We start from the raw sequence: 12,467 nt of genomic DNA, 5'->3' as shown, positions 1-12,467 counted from the left end.
GAGCAGAGGGGTCGCTACTCCCTCCGGGCTATAACTCGACCCGCCCGTGGTACCAGCCTAAGTCGCTGGTGGGACTATCGTGTGGATGTACGGCCACGTCACTACCGGCCCGGCGTCCTGCTAACCGAGCTCGGCAGACCCAGATGGGACTCACGTAAGCGGGGCTTACAGGGCGCCTACAAACCCTGAACTTTCCCCGACGGTCCCACCCTTGGCATCAGGATCGTGGGTGCGCTACTACCCAAGGCCCCTTGGAGAGAGTGAGGCTGCCTCTCTCCGCCGGCAACCTTCCTTGCGGTGTACATAGGGACTCACGTAACGGGACGCTTGTCCCGACGGTCCCCCTGGCTGCGGGAACGTGGGTTTGCCAGCCCCCATAGGCTCGCAAAGCGAGCCCTCCCTGCGGGAAGTAGATAGGGACAAGTAGTATTGAGCGATTAGGGGCTCGACCGTTGGGCCGGCCACGCCATTCCCGGAGTATAGCACTCATACTGGCTTCGCTAGATGTTATTTATATCCTACTTTCTGACGTCCAATGCCCGGGGAACGGCGCGCATAGGTGGTCGGCGCGCGACTTGGAAAAACCCTGCCCTCTCCTTTCGGGTCAGTGGGCAAGTTGAACCTACCCTTTCGGGCGGCAGCTCGCTTAGCCGGCGCCGCGCGATGCGCGCATCGCGCAGCACCGTTACCAGCGGGGGCCACGGGGAGGCGGAGCTGCCAGCATATAGCTCGGTCCCAGCAGGTTGGCTTTGCAGCCGATTGTCCCTGCACCGTCACGGCACTCATTTGCATGAGCGTCGCCTGCGCTGACGGTCGCAGGTCTTATCTCCGGCTCGTGTTGGTTTTCTTGTCCTCTTATCCTTAGTTCTCTTCCTGTTCCCAGTGTTTTGTGTATTGTCCTGTCATGGGTCCTGTGTTTTCGTGCGTGTATCCCTTCTTCGCTGTTTTATCTTCTTCTTCTTCGTCTCCTTCCTGCTCCTCTACTATTGGGTGTCGCCGTCTTCTTCTTCGGAGAGTCCCTCTTCGTTGGTTTCTTCCTCTTGTTCCCGTCGTTGTACGGGCACGCTCTGGGCCAGTCTTGGACTATGCCTTAGAGGCCGGCCTGCCTGCCCCTCCAGTTGCGTCGATCCTCTTCCTGGCATTCGCCCTGGCTGCGTTGCGCCTCCCATTTCTCGTAGGGCGTTCCTTCTCTTCTCCTCCTTCGCTTGGAGTACTTTCCTTGCAAACTGACAGAAGTGGGGGTATACGTCTTTTGTTACGTACTCCCGCTTTTCTTCCGGCCAGCGCAGATCGAGTTCTCCCAGTGCATTTCGGAATTCCTGCCTTTCTTCATCGAAGATTGGACAGTCTTCTAAGATGTGATGGGCGGTTTCTATTTCGCCGCATTCACATGTGTCCAATTCGCTGAGGTTGAATGACTTGAGCTTACCGTTGAAATCCCCGTGGCCGCTAATGAACTGTGTCGTGTAGTGGTCGGGTCTCACCCAGCGGTTCTCCAGTCTGTCCTTGATGCTAGCAAAGTAGTCGAAGGTCGTCCTGCCCTTTGGCGTTGTTTGCCAGCGCTCTTGCCACTTATCTAACGCCTCGCCGACAATCGATTTCTCGTCGGGCGCTTCGTCGCGCCTCCTCTTCTTATTGTGGAGTCTTGCCCTGATTTCGACTAGGAGGTCAATAGGAATGACTCCGGCGATAACCTGCAGTGCCTCGGTTGACGTGGTTCTATAGGCCTTGGTCACTCGAAGGAGTGCCATCCTCTGTGACCTTATCAGCTTGCTCCTCGCTTTCCCTTTCAGTAGGTCGCTCCAGCCGGCTGCGGCGTATGTGGTTATCGGCTCGTACAGCCCTCTGTACAGAGTACGCATGGCCGCGTGTCCGAGTCCCCATTTCGCCTTGGCCACCCTCGCGAGGCTGTTGAAGAGTTTTTGACACTTACCTGTTATTGCCTCCACGTGCTTGTTGACTTTCAGCCCTCCTTCGAGGTGCACTCCAAGGTATTTGATTGCCTGCTCCATCCTTATATTCCTGCCGCTAATCTTAATAATCGGTGGCCTCTCCGCGTCCAGCTTACCTTTGACGAGCAGCATCTCCGTTTTCTGTGCCGATAACGTTAGCTTCTTCCTGGTGCACCAGGTAGAGACTCGGGTAACTACCTCCTGTCCCTTTTCCTGGAGCTCGTTCCTCGTGTTGCCGGCAATTAGAATCACGATGTCGTCCGCGTACGCGATGGGTTCGCACCCCGACGCGTTTTCCGCTAGCTCAGCCAGCAGGTCATCAAATACGAGATTCCAGAAACTTGGTCCCAGTACCGATCCCTGCGGGCATCCTTTCGTGACGGGCTTGCTCACTGCTTCGTTTTTCCCAGCAATCTGTACGGTTCTTTCGGAGAAGTAGCTCCTTGTTAACCGGTACAGGTTGTCGGGGCATTCTCTTCTTTTGAGCTCGTGCAGCACGTTCGGCCACCAGACGTTGTCGAAGGCTCCTGATATATCGAGTGCTATTGCGAGGACGTACCTCTTCTCGCTCATTTGCTCGATTTTCTCGCGGAGCTTGATGATCGCGTCCACCGTCGATCTTCCGGGGCGAAAGCCATATTGTCTGTCGGAGGAGAGCGCGTGGTCGTGGAAGATAGGTGCCATCCTGGTGGCCATTAGCCTTTCTAGCAGCTTGCCTATCATGGAGAGCAGACAGATTGGCCTGTAGGATTTCGGATTGCTTCTGTCCCGATCCGGTCCCTTGGGGATGGTGATAACATTTGCGACCTTCCACCGTTTGGGGAATATTCCCCAGGCGAGGCAGCCGTTCATGAGCCTTAGGAGCTCCTGGTGTATTCTTCCCCAGGCCCGTTGGATTATTTCGACCTCAATCAGGTCGGGGCCTGGGCACTTCCCCTTCCTCAGCCGTTTCACGGCGTCACTGAGTTCCTCGAAGCTGAATTCAGGGGTGTCTTCTACGTTGGGGGGGTTTGTCGAGTTCCGCCTTATTTCCTTCTGCTCCTCCGTTTCGGTGTCTTCCTCGTCGTCGGGTAGAAGTGCGGACAACATCGCTGCCGCGGTCGTTCGCCAGTTGGAGGTATATCCGAGCGGCGTCTTCAGCGTCGATGTTGTTTCCTCTCCTCTGAGTTTCCTTGCGACTGTTTTGTAAGCGATGCCCCAAGGTTCCCTGTTACCCTCTTTGGTGACGAAGTCCTGCCAGCTCTGGATTTTTGCTCTTGCCAGCATCCTCTTATACTCCTTTCGTGTTGACCTGTACCGCAGCTTCTCCTGCTCCCTCGTAGCGGGGTCCCTGGCCCCCTGATACCTTCTTCTCGCCTGGTAGGTGTTTCTCTTTGCTCTGGTGAGTTCGGGCGTCCACCAGGGTACTGACCTGTAGTACCATTTCTTCTTTGGGATGGCGGTGTCGCAGGCACCTATCAGGGTTGCCTGGAGTTGCCCGGCCATTCTTTCGACGTCCTCTGCCTGCTGGAGGGTTGTTTCTTTGAGTGCCTCCATTTTCTCTGTGAGGGCACTCTGAAATACCTCCCAGTTGGCTTTTCGCGTGTTATAGCGTCTTTCCTGAAGCTGCGGTGTGGTGCTTCTCGTCCCGAAGTCGAGGAGCGTCTCCAGTATCCGGTGGTCACTGGAGGTACCATCTTCGCGTATCCTCCAGCCCTTTACAAGGAGTATTGCCTCTGGGCTCGCCATCGTCACGACTATGTTTGATCGCCCTCGAGTTGTTTCAAACGTGTGGGGTTGTCCTGGTTGATTCAGGACATGGAGACCGTACTGCGCTATGACTGCCTCTAGGGCCTCGCCTCTGTCGTCGGTGCTCCTGCTGCACCACAGCGGTGATTTTGCGTTCGCATCCAGGCCGATGATGATCCTCTTGCCTCTGAGACACCGTAGTACCTTCTCCAACTGTTGCACGCCGACCTCGATGTTTCCTGTCGGCGGAAAGTACAGGCTTGCCGCGTACACCTCTGTTTCCCCGTCGCTTATCTGCACGCAGGAACAGTGTGTTGTGCAGAGTTCGGCGACCTCGAGGGGCGTTAGGGTCTCTGATTTTATCCCTACGGCCGCCATTGGCGGGTTGTGCTTCGACCCTCTGCAGGCGATCGCGACTCCTGTGCCGAATCCGGGTATTTTCCCATCGACGCTGTATGGTTCTTGCATTAATATTATGTCATCCCCATCGGCGTCCATTTGCGTCCGGATCTCATAAGGAGTTGTTTTGGATCGCTGCATGTTGTGCTGCAGGATCCTTATTTCCCTTTTCCTCCCAAGTCCTCTTCTGTCCCTGTGTTGCTCTTTATACATATTGCGTCCTTGCTATTATTGCTTCCAAGGCTTTCGTATACATTGGGCATTTCGCGTTGGAAGCTGCGTGGTCGCCCTTCCTCCCTGCTCTCTTGCAGTTTACGCAGGTGGCGTGCCCATCCTTATCTTTGCACTCTTTAGTGCTGTGCCCACTTTCTGCACAGTGCGCGCAGATTTCGTAGTTAACGCGGCAATATTTTGCCACGTGTCCGTATCCTTGACACTTGTAGCAGCGACTAATTGCTATGTAATCTTTAACTTTGCAGACATTCCATGAGAGGAAGATCTTACCTTTCAATAGTTTCTCCCTTACCTGGGGGGGCACTTCGATGACCCAGTTCGTCTCCTCTTGATCCTTTCTGCCGGTCCTGAAGCAGAACTTGATGGCTGCAACGTCGTCCTCATTTAGTCTTTCTTGGTTCTGCTTCCTCATGCAGGCCAGGATCTCCTTCTCTGGAATGTCCCTCGGGACGTCGTAGATGATCATCCTGGGGGGTCTCCGCTGCGGCGTGCTAGCTTTTAGTCCAGCCTCCTTTAGTTTCGAGTTCTCGGTGAACTCTTTTAGGCTCTCCGGCTTCGTCGTCTCAACGGCTAGGCCGTTTCCCTTTATTTTCCGGACGGCCGTAACTTGGATTCCTCTCTTGCGGGGATTCACTAGGGTGAACACCGCGTCAAGTGCTTCTTCGCTCGTTTGAATCTCGCCACCTTCTCTTTCCGGTCGAATTATGACCACATTTTTGGGCGGCTTGACCGCCGTCTGCTCGACCTTGTTGCTCGTTATCTTTACTTTTTCGGCATATGTCGGCTCCCTCTGTTCCTGCTGCGTCGTTCTCAAGACGGCTGTTTCTAGCCGCCTGGTTGCTTTGTTGACGGCGTTCATTATCGCCGTTTCCTTATTCTTCTCATCTCCGGCACTCTGCTCTAGCCTGCCTGTCAGGTAGCTATTATGGAGCAGTAGCTCGTCAACAATGCCCCTCATTTCTTTGAAGTGCCGTAGGATTACTGCGGCGTGTTCCTTGTTTATTTTCCTGGCCGAGTCTAAGCAGAACGCCGTGACCTTCCTCTCTATGTCACTGGCCTGTGCCTTTATATCGGGCACTTGCCGCTTATCCTCCCCGGCCAATCTCTCCTCATCTCTGGGGGGGAGTAGATAGGGACAAGTAGTATTGAGCGATTAGGGGCTCGACCGTTGGGCCGGCCACGCCATTCCCGGAGTGTAGCACTCATACTGGCTTCGCTAGATGTTATTTATATCCTACTTTCTGACGTCCAATGCCCGGGGAACGGCGCGCATAGGTGGTCGGCGCGCGACTTGGAAAAACCCTGCCCTCTCCTTTCGGGTCAGTGGGCAAGTTGAACCTACCCTTTCGGGCGGCAGCTCGCTTAGCCGGCGCCGCGCGATGCGCGCATCGCGCAGCACCGTTACCAGCGGGGGCCACGGGGAGGCGGAGCTGCCAGCATATAGCTCGGTCCCAGCAGGTTGGCTTTGCAGCCGATTGTCCCTGCACCGTCACGGCACTCATTTGCGTGAGCGTCGCCTGCACTGACGGTCGCAGGTCTTATCTCCGGCTCGTGTTGGTTTTCTTGTCCTCTTATCCTTAGTTCTCTTCCTGTTCCCAGTGTTTTGTGTATTGTCCTGTCATGGGTCCTGTGTTTTCGTGCGTGTATCCCTTCTTCGCTGTTTTATCTTCTTCTTCTTCGTCTCCTTCCTGCTCCTCTACTATTGGGTGTCGCCGTCTTCTTCTTCGGAGAGTCCCTCTTCGTTGGTTTCTTCCTCTTGTTCCCGTCGTTGTACGGGCACGCACTGGGCCAGTCTTGGACTATGCCTTAGAGGCCGGCCTGCCTGCCCCTCCAGTTGCGTCGATCCTCTTCCTGGCAGTCGCCCTGGCTGCGTTGCACCTCCCATTTCTCGTAGGGCGTTCCTTCTCTTCTCCTCCTTCGCTTGGAGTACTTTCCTTGCAAACTGACAGAAGTGGGGGTATACGTCTTTTGTTACGTACTCCCGCTTTTCTTCCGGCCAGCGCAGATCGAGTTCTCCCAGTGCATTTCGGAATTCCTGCCTTTCTTCATCGAAGATTGGACAGTCTTCTAAGATGTGATGGGCGGTTTCTATTTCGCCGCATTCACATGTGTCCAATTCGCTGAGGTTGAATGACTTGAGCTTACCGTTGAAATCCCCGTGGCCGCTAATGAACTGTGTCGTGTAGTGGTCGGGTCTCACCCAGCGGTTCTCCAGTCTGTCCTTGATGCTAGCAAAGTAGTCGAAGGTCGTCCTGCCCTTTGGCGTTGTTTGCCAGCGCTCTTGCCACTTATCTAACGCCTCGCCGACAATGGATTTCTCGTCGGGCGCTTCGTCGCGCCTCCTCTTCTTATTGTGGAGTCTTGCCCTGATTTCGACTAGGAGGTCAATAGGAATGACTCCTGCGATAACCTGCAGTGCCTCGGTTGACGTGGTTCTATAGGCCTTGGTCACTCGGAGGAGTGCCATCCTCTGTGACCTTATCAGCTTGCTCCTCGCTTTCCCTTTCAGTAGGTCGCTCCAGCCGGCTGCGGCGTATGTGGTTATCGGCTCGTACAGCCCTCTGTACAGAGTACGCATGGCTGCGTGTCCGAGTCCCCATTTCGCCTTGGCCACCCTCGCGAGGCTGTTGAAGAGTTTTTGACACTTACCTGTTATTGCCTCCACGTGCTTGTTGACTTTTAGCCCTCCTTCGAGGTGCACTCCGAGGTATTTGATTGCCTGCTCCATCCTTATATTCCTGCCGCTAATCTTAATAATCGGTGGCCTCTCCGCGTCCAGCTTACCTTTGACGAGCAGCATCTCCGTTTTCTGTGCCGATAACGTTAGCTTCTTCCTGGTGCACCAGGTAGAGACTCGGGTAACTACCTCCTGTCCCTTTTCCTGGAGCTCGTTCCTCGTGTTGCCGGCAATTAGAATCACGATGTCGTCCGCGTACGCGATGGGTTCGCACCCTGTCGCGTTTCCCGCTAGCTCAGCCAGCAGGTCATCAAATACGAGATTCCAGAAACTTGGTCCCAGTACCGATCCCTGCGGGCATCCTTTCGTGACGGGCTTGCTCACTGCTTCGTTTTTCCCAGCAATCTGTACGGTTCTTTCGGAGAAGTAGCTCCTTGTTAACCGGTACAGGTTGTCGGGGCATTCTCTTCTTTTGAGCTCGTGCAGCACGTTCGGCCACCAGACGTTGTCGAAGGCTCCTGATATATCGAGTGCTATTGCGAGGACGTACCTCTTCTCGCTCATTTGCTCGATTTTCTCGCGGAGCTTGATGATCGCGTCCACCGTCGATCTTCCGGGGCGAAAGCCATATTGTCTGTCGGAGGAGAGCGCGTGGTCGTGGAAGATAGGTGCCATCCTGGTGGCCATTAGCCTTTCTAGCAGCTTGCCTATCATGGAGAGCAGACAGATTGGCCTGTAGGATTTCGGATTGCTTCTGTCCCGATCCGGTCCCTTGGGGATGGTGATAACATTTGCGACCTTCCACCGTTTGGGGAATATTCCCCAGGCGAGGCAGCCGTTCATGAGCCTTAGGAGCTCCTGGTGTATTCTTCCCCAGGCCCGTTGGATTATTTCGACCTCAATCAGGTCGGGGCCTGGGCACTTCCCCTTCCTCAGCCGTTTCACGGCGTCACTGAGTTCCTCGAAGCTGAATTCAGGGGTGTCTTCTACGTTGGGGGGGTTTGTCGAGTTCCGCCTTATTTCCTTCTGCTCCTCCGTTTCGGTGTCTTCCTCGTCGTCGGGTAGAAGTGCGGACAACATCGCTGCCGCGGTCGTTCGCCAGTTGGAGGTATATCCGAGCGGCGTCTTCAGCGTCGATGTTGTTTCCTCTCCTCTGAGTTTCCTTGCGACTGTTTTGTAAGCGATGCCCCAAGGTTCCCTGTTACCCTCTTTGGTGACGAAGTCCTGCCAGCTCTGGATTTTTGCTCTTGCCAGCATCCTCTTATACTCCTTTCGTGTTGACCTGTACCGCAGCTTCTCCTGCTCCCTCGTAGCGGGGTCCCTGGCCCCCTGATACCTTCTTCTCGCCTGGTAGGTGTTTCTCTTTGCTCTGGTGAGTTCGGGCGTCCACCAGGGTACTGACCTGTAGTACCATTTCTTCTTTGGGATGGCGGTGTCGCAGGCACCTATCAGGGTTGCCTGGAGTTGCCCGGCCATTCTTTCGACGTCCTCTGCCTGCTGGAGGGTTGTTTCTTTGAGTGCCTCCATTTTCTCTGTGAGGGCACTCTGAAATACCTCCCAGTTGGCTTTTCGCGTGTTATAGCGTCTTTCCTGAAGCTGCGGTGTGGTGCTTCTCGTCCCGAAGTCGAGGAGCGTCTCCAGTATCCGGTGGTCACTGGAGGTACCATCTTCGCGTATCCTCCAGCCCTTTACAAGGAGTATTGCCTCTGGGCTCGCCATCGTCACGTCTATGTTTGATCGCCCTCGAGTTGTTTCAAACGTGTGGGGTTGTCCTGGTTGATTCAGGACATGGAGACCGTACTGCGCTATGACTGCCTCTAGGGCCTCGCCTCTGTCGTCGGTGCTCCTGCTGCACCACAGCGGTGATTTTGCGTTCGCATCCAGGCCGATGATGATCCTCTTGCCTCTGAGACACCGTAGTACCTTCTCCAACTGTTGCACGCCGACCTCGATGTTTCCTGTCGGCGGAAAGTACAGGCTTGCCGCGTACACCTCTGTTTCCCCGTCGCTTATCTGCACGCAGGAACAGTGTGTTGTGCAGAGTTCGGCGACCTCGAGGGGCGTTAGGGTCTCTGATTTTATCCCTACGGCCGCCATTGGCGGGTTGTGCTTCGACCCTCTGCAGGCGATCGCGACTCCTGTGCCGAATCCGGGTATTTTCCCATCGACGCTGTATGGTTCTTGCATTAATATTATGTCATCCCCATCGGCGTCCATTTGCGTCCGGATCTCATAAGGAGTTGTTTTGGATCGCTGCATGTTGTGCTGCAGGATCCTTATTTCCCTTTTCCTCCCAAGTCCTCTTCTGTCCCTGCGTTGCTCTTTATACATATTGCGTCCTTGCTATTATTGCTTCCAAGGCTTTCGTATACATTGGGCATTTCGCGTTGGAAGCTGCGTGGTCGCCCTTCCTCCCTGCTCTCTTGCAGTTTACGCAGGTGGCGTGCCCATCCTTATCTTTGCACTCTTTAGTGCTGTGCCCACTTTCTGCACAGTGCGCGCAGATTTCGTAGTTAACGCGGCAATATTTTGCCACGTGTCCGTATCCTTGACACTTGTAGCAGCGACTAATTGCTATGTAATCTTTAACTTTGCAGGCATTCCATGAGAGGAAGATCTTACCTTTCAATAGTTTCTCCCTTACCTGGGGGGGCACTTCGATGACCCAGTTCGTCTCCTCTTGATCCTTTCTGCCGGTCCTGAAGCAGAACTTGATGGCTGCAACGTCGTCCTCATTTAGTCTTTCTTGGTTCTGCTTCCTCATGCAGGCCAGGATCTCCTTCTCTGGAATGTCCCTCGGGACGTCGTAGATGATCATCCTGGGGGGTCTCCGCTGCGGCGTGCTAGCTTTTAGTCCAGCCTCCTTTAGTTTCGAGTTCTCGGTGAACTCTTTTAGGCTCTCCGGCTTCGTCGTCTCAACGGCTAGGCCGTTTCCCTTTATTTTCCGGACGGCCGTAACTTGGATTCCTCTCTTGCGGGGATTCACTAGGGTGAACACCGCGTCAAGTGCTTCTTCGCTCGTTTGAATCTCGCCGCCTTCTCTTTCCGGTCGAATTATGACCACATTTTTGGGCGGCTTGACCGCCGTCTGCTCGACCTTGTTGCTCGTTATCTTTACTTTTTCGGCATATGTCGGCTCCCTCTGTTCCTGCTGCGTCGTTCTCAAGACGGCTGTTTCTAGCCGCCTGGTTGCTTTGTTGACGGCGTTCATTATCGCCGTTTCCTTATTCTTCTCATCTCCGGCACTCTGCTCTAGCCTGCCTGTCAGGTAGCTATTATGGAGCAGTAGCTCGTCAACAATGCCCCTCATTTCTTTGAAGTGCCGTAGGATTACTGCGGCGTGTTCCTTGTTTATTTTCCTGGCCGAGTCTAAGCAGAACGCCGTGACCTTCCTCTCTATGTCACTGGCCTGTGCCTTTATATCGGGCACTTGCCGCTTATCCTCCCCGGCCAATCTCTCCTCATCTCTGGGGGGGTTGTTTCTCCCCAGGCTTGCTCTCATCGTCTTCTCTGGTATCCTCGGGCTTGGAGTGGCCTCGTTCTTTTCCATCTGTTTCCTCAGGGGTTGGAGGACCACTCTGGCCTCTGCGCCTGGCGACGAGTGCCCTAGCGTCGGCATCACCGGCTCCTTGCCGCTTCTTGCGGCTGCCGCTGCGGCTGTTCGCTTCCCGGTGGCTATGTCCAGCGGCGTATTGAATCCCCCTCGCGGACTTTCAGTTGGCGCTTTGTTCCCGCGAGCACTCCCGCGCTGAGTCCGGCGGCGTGCTCTTCACAGTTCAAAACCCCTGGGTTTGAATTTGAATTTGAATTTGCCGCCTAGCAGCGTGCTCTTGGTTCCCAAGATGCCCGGGCGGCGGCGCTTCGGTCGCTCGACCCAAGATGGCTGCCGCGCGTCCGCTAACCTATCCTCCCGCACGTGGCACTTTGTTTTGCTTTTCTCGCGCTTATTGCGGCAATTTCCACTAAACTTTCGGTGTGCACTATGTTTTTAGCACTCGCACTATCTATTATTTTAGTTTTCGTGCCCGAGATCTTCGATTTTCGCGTTTTTGTCCGCCACGTGGCCTAACCTCACTTCGCGCACGCGGCACTTTCTTTTGTTTTTCCGCGCTTATTGCGGCAATTTTCACTAAACTTTCGGTGTGCACTATGTTTTTTAGCACTCGCACTACCTATTATTTTAGTTTCGTGCCCGAGATCTTCGATTTACGCGTTTTTGTCCGCCACGTGGCCTAACCTCGCTTCGCACACGCGGCACTTTCTTTGCTTTTTCCGCGCTTATTGCGGAAATCTCCACTAATATTTTTGCATGCACTTTATTTTAAGCACTAACTCTGCCTATTGAATTATTTTTCGCTCCCGAGATCTTTGATTTTTCGGTTTTTCCTATCCGTCGCGTCAGCTAACCTCACTTTTCGCACGTGGCGATTTACATTAGCTTTTTTCGCTCTGAATTCGGCGATCTCCACGATTCTTTTTAACTACACGTTTTCCTCGGCACTCCCACTTTGCTTTAAATTAATTTTTACGCCCGAACTTTTTAATTTGCCCGGTTTTTTCGTTTATAGACTGCGGAGCGACGTGCACGCGTCCGTCCCACTTGCCGCCATCTTGGAAACTAGTAGATAGGGACAGAGGGAATCTCGTTAATCCATTCATGCGCGTCACTAATTAGATGACGAGGCATTTGGCTACCTTAAGAGTGTCATAGTTACTCCCGCCGTTTACCCGCGCTTTTTTGAATTTCTTCACGTTGACATTCAGAGCACTGGGCAGAAATCACATTGCGTCAACACCCTTGGGGGCCATCGCAATGCTTTGTTTTAATTAGACAGTCGGATTCCCCTAGTCCGTGCCAGTTCTGAGCTGAGCGTTGAATGGCGGCCGAAGAGAACGACCGCGACGGTAAAACCGCCACGGAAGCCTCGCAGCAAGGAAGATCCGCGGGAGGCCAAGGCACGGGACCGAGCTCGGATCCGGGGTGCGCGACGATATCCCCCCCGAGAGAGAGATACGCCGCGTCCCGTTCAGCTCGCCCAGGCCCGGCACGTCAGCCAAACCCGCTTCCCGACCAAGCCCGACACGCCCCGCTCCTCAGAGCCAATCCTTATTCCGAAGTTACGGATCCAATTTGCCGACTTCCCTTACCTACATTAATCTATCGACTAGAGGCTCTTTACCTTGGAGACCTGCTGCGGATATGGGTACGAACCGGCGCGACACCTCCACGTGGCCCTCTCCTGGATTTTCAAGGTCCGAGGGGAAGATCCGGACACCGCCGCAACTGCGGTGCTCTTCGCGTTCCAAACCCTATCTCCCTGCTAGAGGTTTCCAGGGAACTCGAACGCTTATACAGAAAAGAAAACTCTTCCCGGATCTCCCGACGGCGTCTCCAGGTCATTTTGGGTTACCCCGACGAACACTCTTACGAGGGCCCGAATGGTATGCGGTTCCGCTGCCGGGTTCCGGAATAGGAA

General features: G+C 54.4%; 1 pseudogene; it reads right to left on the bottom strand.

Annotated features, from left to right (window-relative positions):
- Positions 1-11,569: 11,569 nt before the first annotated feature.
- Positions 11,570-12,467, bottom strand: part of LOC126927438 (large subunit ribosomal RNA) — a 2,928-nt pseudogene continuing 2,030 nt past the window's right edge.

This window comes from Bombus affinis, unplaced genomic scaffold (genome assembly GCF_024516045.1).
Source record: "Bombus affinis isolate iyBomAffi1 unplaced genomic scaffold, iyBomAffi1.2 ctg00000110.1, whole genome shotgun sequence".
In the NCBI taxonomy this organism is placed as follows: Eukaryota; Metazoa; Arthropoda; class Insecta; order Hymenoptera; family Apidae; genus Bombus; species Bombus affinis.
The sequence above is the reverse complement of the archived record's forward strand: the minus strand, read 5'-3'. Positions and strand labels throughout refer to the sequence as shown.